Source organism: Mus pahari, chromosome 23 (genome assembly GCF_900095145.1).
Source record: "Mus pahari chromosome 23, PAHARI_EIJ_v1.1, whole genome shotgun sequence".
Classification (NCBI taxonomy): Eukaryota; Metazoa; Chordata; class Mammalia; order Rodentia; family Muridae; genus Mus; species Mus pahari.
The window spans coordinates 37874894-37882701 of record NC_034612.1 but is presented as its reverse complement, the minus strand read 5'-3'; positions in this window follow the sequence as shown (position 1 = coordinate 37882701).

Here is a 7808-nt window from a genome sequence, read left to right as displayed (position 1 = left end):
GCCTCTGCCTCTGCCTCTGCCTCTGCCTCTGCCTCTGCCTCTGCCTCTGCCTCTGCCTCTGCCTCTGCCTCTGCCTCTGCCTCTGCGTGCTAGGATTAAAGGTGTGAGCCACCATTCTCACACCTTGTTTCCATTTCTAAAAAATTAAAATAACATAATGTATTAGACCCTTTTGTTTTTACTATTTATTTTTTATTACAATTTCTTTTCATAAAATATACTTGGATCGGTTTCTTACCTCTGCAGCTTAGAAAGTGTTTCTGTTTCTGACCGGCACGTGTCCCCAGATGTGTGTCTATAACAAGAATCATCTGTGAGGCTTCTCTGGGGCCCCTCAGATAGTCTTCATGGATCTGAGGTACGGGGTGAGAATTTGCATAGCACCTAAAGTCTCCAGTGATGTTAGATCCACTCTTCCCAGGATGCACTTTGACTACCAGCATTTCTGAGTGACGATTCGTTTTCTCGTGGTGAGTAAAGACATCACTGAAAATATTTCAAGCTCTTCTTCCTCTCTCATGTCTAAGTAGACGCAACAGCAAAACTTTGCAGCCACTCCTGAAGATTTGTAATCTTTCCACCCGTGGGTTTCCTAGGGACCCTGGGAGCTGTAACTCATTTCCTCCTTTGCGGATAAGCATATGATTCCACGGGAAGTGTTGTAGGTTGCAGAATTTACCATCTCGAACCAACACAATCTAACTGGAGCACACAGCTTCATATCTTTCTCTTGGTGGCTGAGCCAGGAAATATTGTTTCTTTTCTGTGAGAAGGGGTTGCCATCATGTTGCCTAATTGGAGCTCTTGGCTTAAGCTATCCTTCTGCCTCAGCCTTCTGAGTAGCGGGAACTACAGCACACACCACGGTGCCAACCTTGAGATGTCTTGGTATTTCTATTGCTGGGATAAAAACGCCCTGACCAACTGCAGCTTGGGTCGATTTGGCTTGCATATCCTGGGTCACATCCATTGAGGGACACCAAGGAGGGAACTTAAACAAGGGTAGGAATCTGGAGGCAGGAGCTGCTGCAGAGGCCGTGGAGGGGTGCTGCTTGCTGGCTTGCTCCTCATGGCTTGCCCGGTCTGCTTTCTTACAGAACCCAGGACCACCAGCCTAGAACTGGCACTGTGCACAGTGACCTAGACAATCTCGCATCAACCATCAGTGAAGAAAAGGTACCAGGGGCCTGTCTACAGGTCGACCTATCGGAGACATTTTCTCAACGGAAGATCTCTCTTCATTTATTTATTTATTTATTTATTTATTTATTTATTTATTTATTAATTTATTATATGTAAGTATACTGTAGCATAGGGAAGAAACTTTTTTGAGCACTTAACCCATGCAATACAGAGAATTCACTGGTGAGACTGGAGAACCATATTCTATGGTGGGTTCATTGGGCAACTGAGCAGATAGGTAGACCCCAGGCAGTTACTACCAAATGGTGAGTACCTTCACAGAAAGAGGGACACAGGGGTGGCATACGGTTACAGGGCAGGCCCTGCTTGCTCGTGGAGAGCCCTGCTTTTAAGCCACGTGCTACCTGCTACCTTCTTTCTGCAGTGTGTGCGACTGGCCCGTCCTCGTGAACGTCCTGTATTTCAGCTTTGTGCTGTGGGGTCAAAGAAGTGAGGCATTTGAACAAGAGAGCTGTGGAATGTTCCCTGGAGAAGGTGCTGTTGGAGCGGACCTCAGTGATACCGGAGACTTGAGGCCAAGGGCGGGGAGTGGACACGGCCAGACACTGAGGAGCAATGTGTCAGCGGCCTAAAGGTAAAAGTCAGCCAGAAAGTTTAGATTCTTTCTTTCTCTAAAAATAGAATGTGAGCTGATCCAGGATTTTAGGGAGTGGAGGGAGGCAGCGCCAGCAGCATGGACATGTGTGGCTGAGAGCATGCTGGGGTTCAGAGCCTTCTGCTATGTGCTGTGAGTGGGTGGGTGGATGCCCCGCCCTTTATGGGCTGTTCTAACTCCACCTCCCTGCTTCCTGGCGATGGGTTATGTCTTAGTGTCCCCAAAGATGAACGTGACAGGCCCAAGTCCCCAAGACTCAGAGGTTAAGCCCTATGATGCTTTCTTTCCTTCACTCTTCCCTAAAGAGTCACAACGGGGCCCTGGAGAGATGCTCAGAGTTTAAAAGCACTTGCCACTCTTGCAGAGGTCTCGGGTTCAATTCCAAACACCCATGTGGCAGCTCAAAATTGCCCTTAACCTCTGCTCTAGCGGACCAATGCTCTCTTCTGGTCTCCATAGTCACTGTATGTATGTGTGTATGTGTGCATGTATGTATATGTTTATGCATGCATGTTATGTGTATGTAGTATACTTACATGCATGTAGGCAAAATACCAATACACAAAAAATAAAAAGTAAATTTTAAAAACAAAAATCTTAAAACTATATTTACAAAGGAAACACTGTTAAACCTTTTGCCTTTCTTTACTTTTGATCATTGAAACAAGTCAAATGTGCCTTCTAATACTGTTATAAATACTGTTATAGCTTCAATCTAGAATGTTCTCCAACGGCCCATATGTTAAAGGTTGGTCTAGTTAAAAGTTGGGGTCTAGTAGGAGGTCTTTAGATCCCTGGGGAGGGGTGTCATCAAGAGGAGGGGCATGTAGCTGTTTGTGACTGTGTGAACACACCTATAATCTCAGCGCTTGGGAGACTGAGGCAGGAGGATTGTAAGTTCCAGTATAGCCTAGGCTATATAATGAGGCCCTGTTTCAAAATAGGAGAGAATGAGATGGGGGAGGGGGGAAGCAACTGTGGGGCACTTTGCTCCCCCTGGCTGTCTCTGAACTCTGCAGCACTATGTAACGGCCTGCCTCTGAGAGGCAGCAGAGCTAACAAAGCTCTAGCATGGGCTAGTGCTAATGGAATCAGGAGCTGTAAGGGATCTTTTCCCCTTAGAAGTCAGTCGGTCAATAGCACTTGGTCGGGCGATGGAGAGCTGCCTTGCACAGAGACTCGTAGTCCTGCTTCCACAAAGTTCTCTCTGGGGACCCTACTAGCATCCCTTAGTGAGAAAGCCAGCCTTCCTGCTGCGATCGTGTCCCCATGTCCTCTGGATAAGAAACATCAAAAACTTCCTGTTCCCCGGGGAAAGGATTTCACCTAACATTCCCAATAAAGTCTAGTAAATAGATGTGTGAGTCACTTCATTGAGGTCTCTGAAGAAAGGTCCATGAATAGACTCTTTTGTGAGTCACTGAGATACACTGGCTAGATGAGAAATATCTCAAAGCAGTTTCTACAAAAGGGGGGTGGGGTGGGGTGGAGAGATGTGTAGAGCATTTCCTCTTCTGCTTGAGCACAAGCCGGGGAAGGCTCACAGCTCTGATTCACGCAGTGCCCTGGTTACTCCTTGTCCCGGGCCCTGGGATGTAACCTCAGATCCCTGCTGTAGCCCTGGGACCAGGGGAACTTTGTATAGCAGTCCCACTGAGATGAAGGAAGCACACAAGAACATTTGGAAAGTTGAGGAATCTATCCATCACTCAAAAGGATGGCCGGACTGATGCATGGCCATGGGGAGTTGGGGACATCACTGTCTTTCTGGATCTTTCTTGACCCTCTGAACATGGCCACTATGACATGCCTGCAGGACCCCCGGAGGACTGAGGAGTCACCATCCATTTTGATATCAAATGGAATAAAACTTAGTGTTTATGGGATTTTTCTGAAAGAGATATAGGGGGGTTAGAACTAGCTTTGAAATAAGCCGGGGATTTGAAGCTAGAGGTTGGTTAAGCTATAGGTCTTACAAGAGTTGGAGTCAGGAAGGGAGAGACAGGGAGAGGGGGAGTGGAGGAGAGAAAAGCGGGAAGGGGAAAGAGGGAGTGAGGGAGAGTGGGAGAGAAAGAAAGAGAGGAGAGAGTGGGGGAGACAGGCAGAAAGAGAGGGAGGAGGAGACAGACAGACAGACAGCAGATGGATCTGGAGCCCAGGAAGAGATGTGTTGCAGAGCTCTGAGATGGGTGGGGAAGAGAATGTTCCATTGTTCACAAAAGCTGTCTGTCTGTCCAGGAAGACAAAGGGTCCAGAGCCCCCTACTCAGAAGAGCACGTGCTGGTGTAATGCCTTGCTGACGGGTTCTTTAAATTCCTCGTAAGTTCTGAACAGGAACCTGTCAGCATCTTTCATCAGGTCTCACAAAAACCAATGCACCTGTGCTAGGCGGGTCCTTCAGGATTTGTGTCTGTGTGTCTGTCTGTGGGTATCAGGACAAACAACCCTGGACTCCTCATCCCTTAGTCTCCCAAGCAAGTGAAAGAGGCCCTTCCTGCTACCTTTGAGAGAATTTAAACAGCACAAGTTCCACCAGACACTAGGGTGCTCGGGAAGGGGCTTCTCCCATGTCTCCCATGTCATCTGTCATGAAGGAGGATGGAAGACCTAGATGCGGACACAGTCTTTGTCCTCGATTCCAACAATTCTCAGGCAGTAAACCCTTTGCAGAAAAACTGTAACAAGGTTAGGATTTTACTGCTGTGAACAGACACCATGACCAAGGCAAGTCTTACAAAGACGACATTTCATTGGGGCTGGCTTACAGGTTCAGAGCTTCAGTCCATTATCATCATGGCAGGAACACAGCAGTATCCAGGCAGGCATGGTGCAGGAGGAGCTCAGAATTCTACCTCTCCATCTGAAGGTTGCTAGCAGAAGACTGGCTCCCAGGCAGGTAGGATGAGGGTCTTAAAGCCCATACCCACAGTGACACACCTACTCCAACAAGGCCACACCTCCCAACAGTGCCACTCCCTGGGCCAAGCATATAGAAAGCATAACAGTGGCATATATATATATATATATATATATATATATATATATATATATATATATATATAGCGTTTGGTGTTATATACTTAAATATAAATGTGTGTTAAAGATCCAGTTTCCTTTGGATTTTGTTATTGTCATTGTTACTTGGTGGTGTTATTGTTGAAACGGCTTTCTAGAAATTTTCTTTTTGCTTATAACATTATTACCAAAGAAAGAATGAAAGGACAGTTAACTTGCCAAATAAGGAATTAAGGCATGCACACATAGCAAGCTGGATTCTCACCCTATAGATGAAAACCCAATGACTATGCAGTTTCCTCGGACCTTCAGTCATTCACATGTGCACACATGTGTACATACACATACATGCACACACACAGGAACACACACTCGCACATGCATGTGCACACACTCCAGCCTGGAGCCAAATGAACAGGGTTTTTTGGCTTTCTTTTTATTCCCCTTCTAAAGCAGTCTATGTAATTGTACAAGAGGACCATCTCATTCCACCCCGCAGGTGACAACCCACCTCTTACAGCCACCTCTGTGGTGGCTGGTGTCTAACGCAGCACAGTCGTTAAATCTGTGTTTGTTAAGTGAATGGGTAAAGGAATGAGGAACTTGGCTGGAAACGTGTTCCTTGTTCCATGATTTCAAGACTGAGTGAAGAAGTGACTTTAAGGCTTCAGTAGGGCTTTGTCTGTGTGGCCGTGCCTTGGGTACCCACAGGAATACTTAACAGACACACACAGGGAACTGATGATGTCCAGGGTGGACAGGGTGGCATTGGGAGAAAGAAAAAGTTTGAGCTGGACTCGGGGATACATGCTGCAGCCATAGCCACTTTGGAAGCTGAGACAGGAGAATCACGTGAGCCTAAGAATTTAAGGTCAGCTATACAGCATAGTAAGACTCCAACTAGTAAACACATAAGTTACTTTCTCTTTAGAAATTCTCTTTATTTCTTGAAAGAGCTCTCTAAAGTATATTGATACATTCATAGAAGAGGCTGGAATGGATTATAAATTGGCATTCCCAGAATTAAGTGCTATACAGGGCTGGCGAGATTTCTCCACAGTCTAGGTGCTTACTGTTCTGACAGAGTATCCTAGTTCAGTTCCCAACAACCATCTGTAACTCTGGCTCCAGAGGATTCAGCACCCTCTCCTGGCCTCCTTGGGTACCTGCACGCATGTGGTGCACATAAACTCACACAGGCACACACACATATAAATGAAAGTAATAACTCTTATTCTTTTTTAATTTAAGAAGAAAAATGGGTAGAAGATGGATGGAAAAAAGCATGTGGTGCCCACGAGTAGTCTGCCTTGCCACTCAAAACCTGCTCTGAAATCCAAACTTGAGTGGACTCCGAGTCTCTGTTCTGACTTGCTGAAGGGTGTCACAGCCACTTCCAGGTATTGGGAGGTGTGGGGTTGCTAGAGAGGGAAACACAAACAAACCCAAGATTACATACCCACTGTGTTAGCATGGTGTGTGGGACTGCTCGCCGAGCGAACAGTTTTCAAGTTAATACAAAAAATACCCTTGTTCAAGAGGTGGATAATGCTTTGAGACAACATCTATGATTCCAATTTTCAAAAGGAGGAGGAGGAGGAAGAGGAGGAGGAAGAGGAGGAGGATTCTGGTTTTACTGCTTCTATACTGAACATAAGTTTCTGCACATACTACCTCATTCAATGGCCTTCTGTATCTTTAAAAAAAGAGAGAGAGGCCAGACAGCTCTCCTCTAATTAAGGAACCTGTCTGCTTGATCCCAAGATGATAGAAACCTTGGGGCCCAGTGCCTGGCTTTGAATTCTTAGAGAATACCAGAAGTAGACGGGGAGAGAGAAAAGACAGGCCTGGCTGCCTGGGGCCATTGGGCTGGCTAGGGTAGCTGACCTAGTGGCGCTGAAGGAGCCGCCTTTCAGAGTCTGGCAGCTGGGCTGTTTGCCTTCAACTGTGTTCTTTGTATACTTTCATTTAGCAATGCCCTTCCTTTAGCAGGCCCATCAGTTCCCAGCCACATGTAGCCCTTCATGGGAAAGTATGAACATCCTAGACGGTCAGGCTGGGTTACCAGACTCCCACACAACACTCCCGAGGCTGCCAACCTCCTCTGTGCCTGCTCCATCCAACACCAATCAGCCACGTTTGATAGGCAAGCCCTCCGGGGAAACTTGGGGTCCATTCAGCCCCGTAGATTGTCGACTGAAATTAGCTGCTTCTGAGATGGACGCATTTATTTCGAATCTGACTTGCTTTCTCACAAGCGGGACTCAGCCTGGGGGTCAGGGAGAGGAGGCGAGGACTGGGAGGGGAGGGTTGTAGAAGGTTCTTCTGTGGTCCTGTGTGTCAGCGAGGTGGTGGGAAAACACTGAGATCTGCTGCTGTTGCCGGCTGGCGAGACCTGAGCTGTTCTGCTCATCACAGATCACCCTCAACTCTCATCCAAAGATCCAGAATATGCATGCCTCTGGTGGGTCAGGGTCCCCTACCCCCATCCACCCTGCGGTGGGTGTGTGGTGTTTAATCCAAATCTGTCAGCCTTAGGCAAAAAGGGACCCAAAATAGATGGACAGATAGCCAAGCAGAGAGTAGGCGGATGGAGCCAGGGGGAGGGGGCGTCCTGTGAGAGCCAGGGCAGAGCTGCTGGCCTGGAGTCAGGGGGTTGGTATGGAAGATGTAAACTGGCTATGGAGAGGAACCACGCTCAAAACAACTTAGGACACCAGTTACTATAGAGGAAGTAAGAGTTGGAGAGAGAGACAGCGGCTGCTGTTCCTGTGGGAGAAGCACCAGAATGGTCCCACAGAGCACCAGTGGATGTCCCGCTGTGTGCCCAGAGGGGGAAAAAACAAGACAGCACAGAACAAAATCAGAGTCAAAGTGACAGGGAAGACGGGCTTTCTCACTTCACGGTGTCACTGGACAATCAGCAGAGGGGTATGCTGGGAATCTCACCTTCCAGCTCAATGGACCATTAAAGGAGCTGTGCTGACCTTAGCGC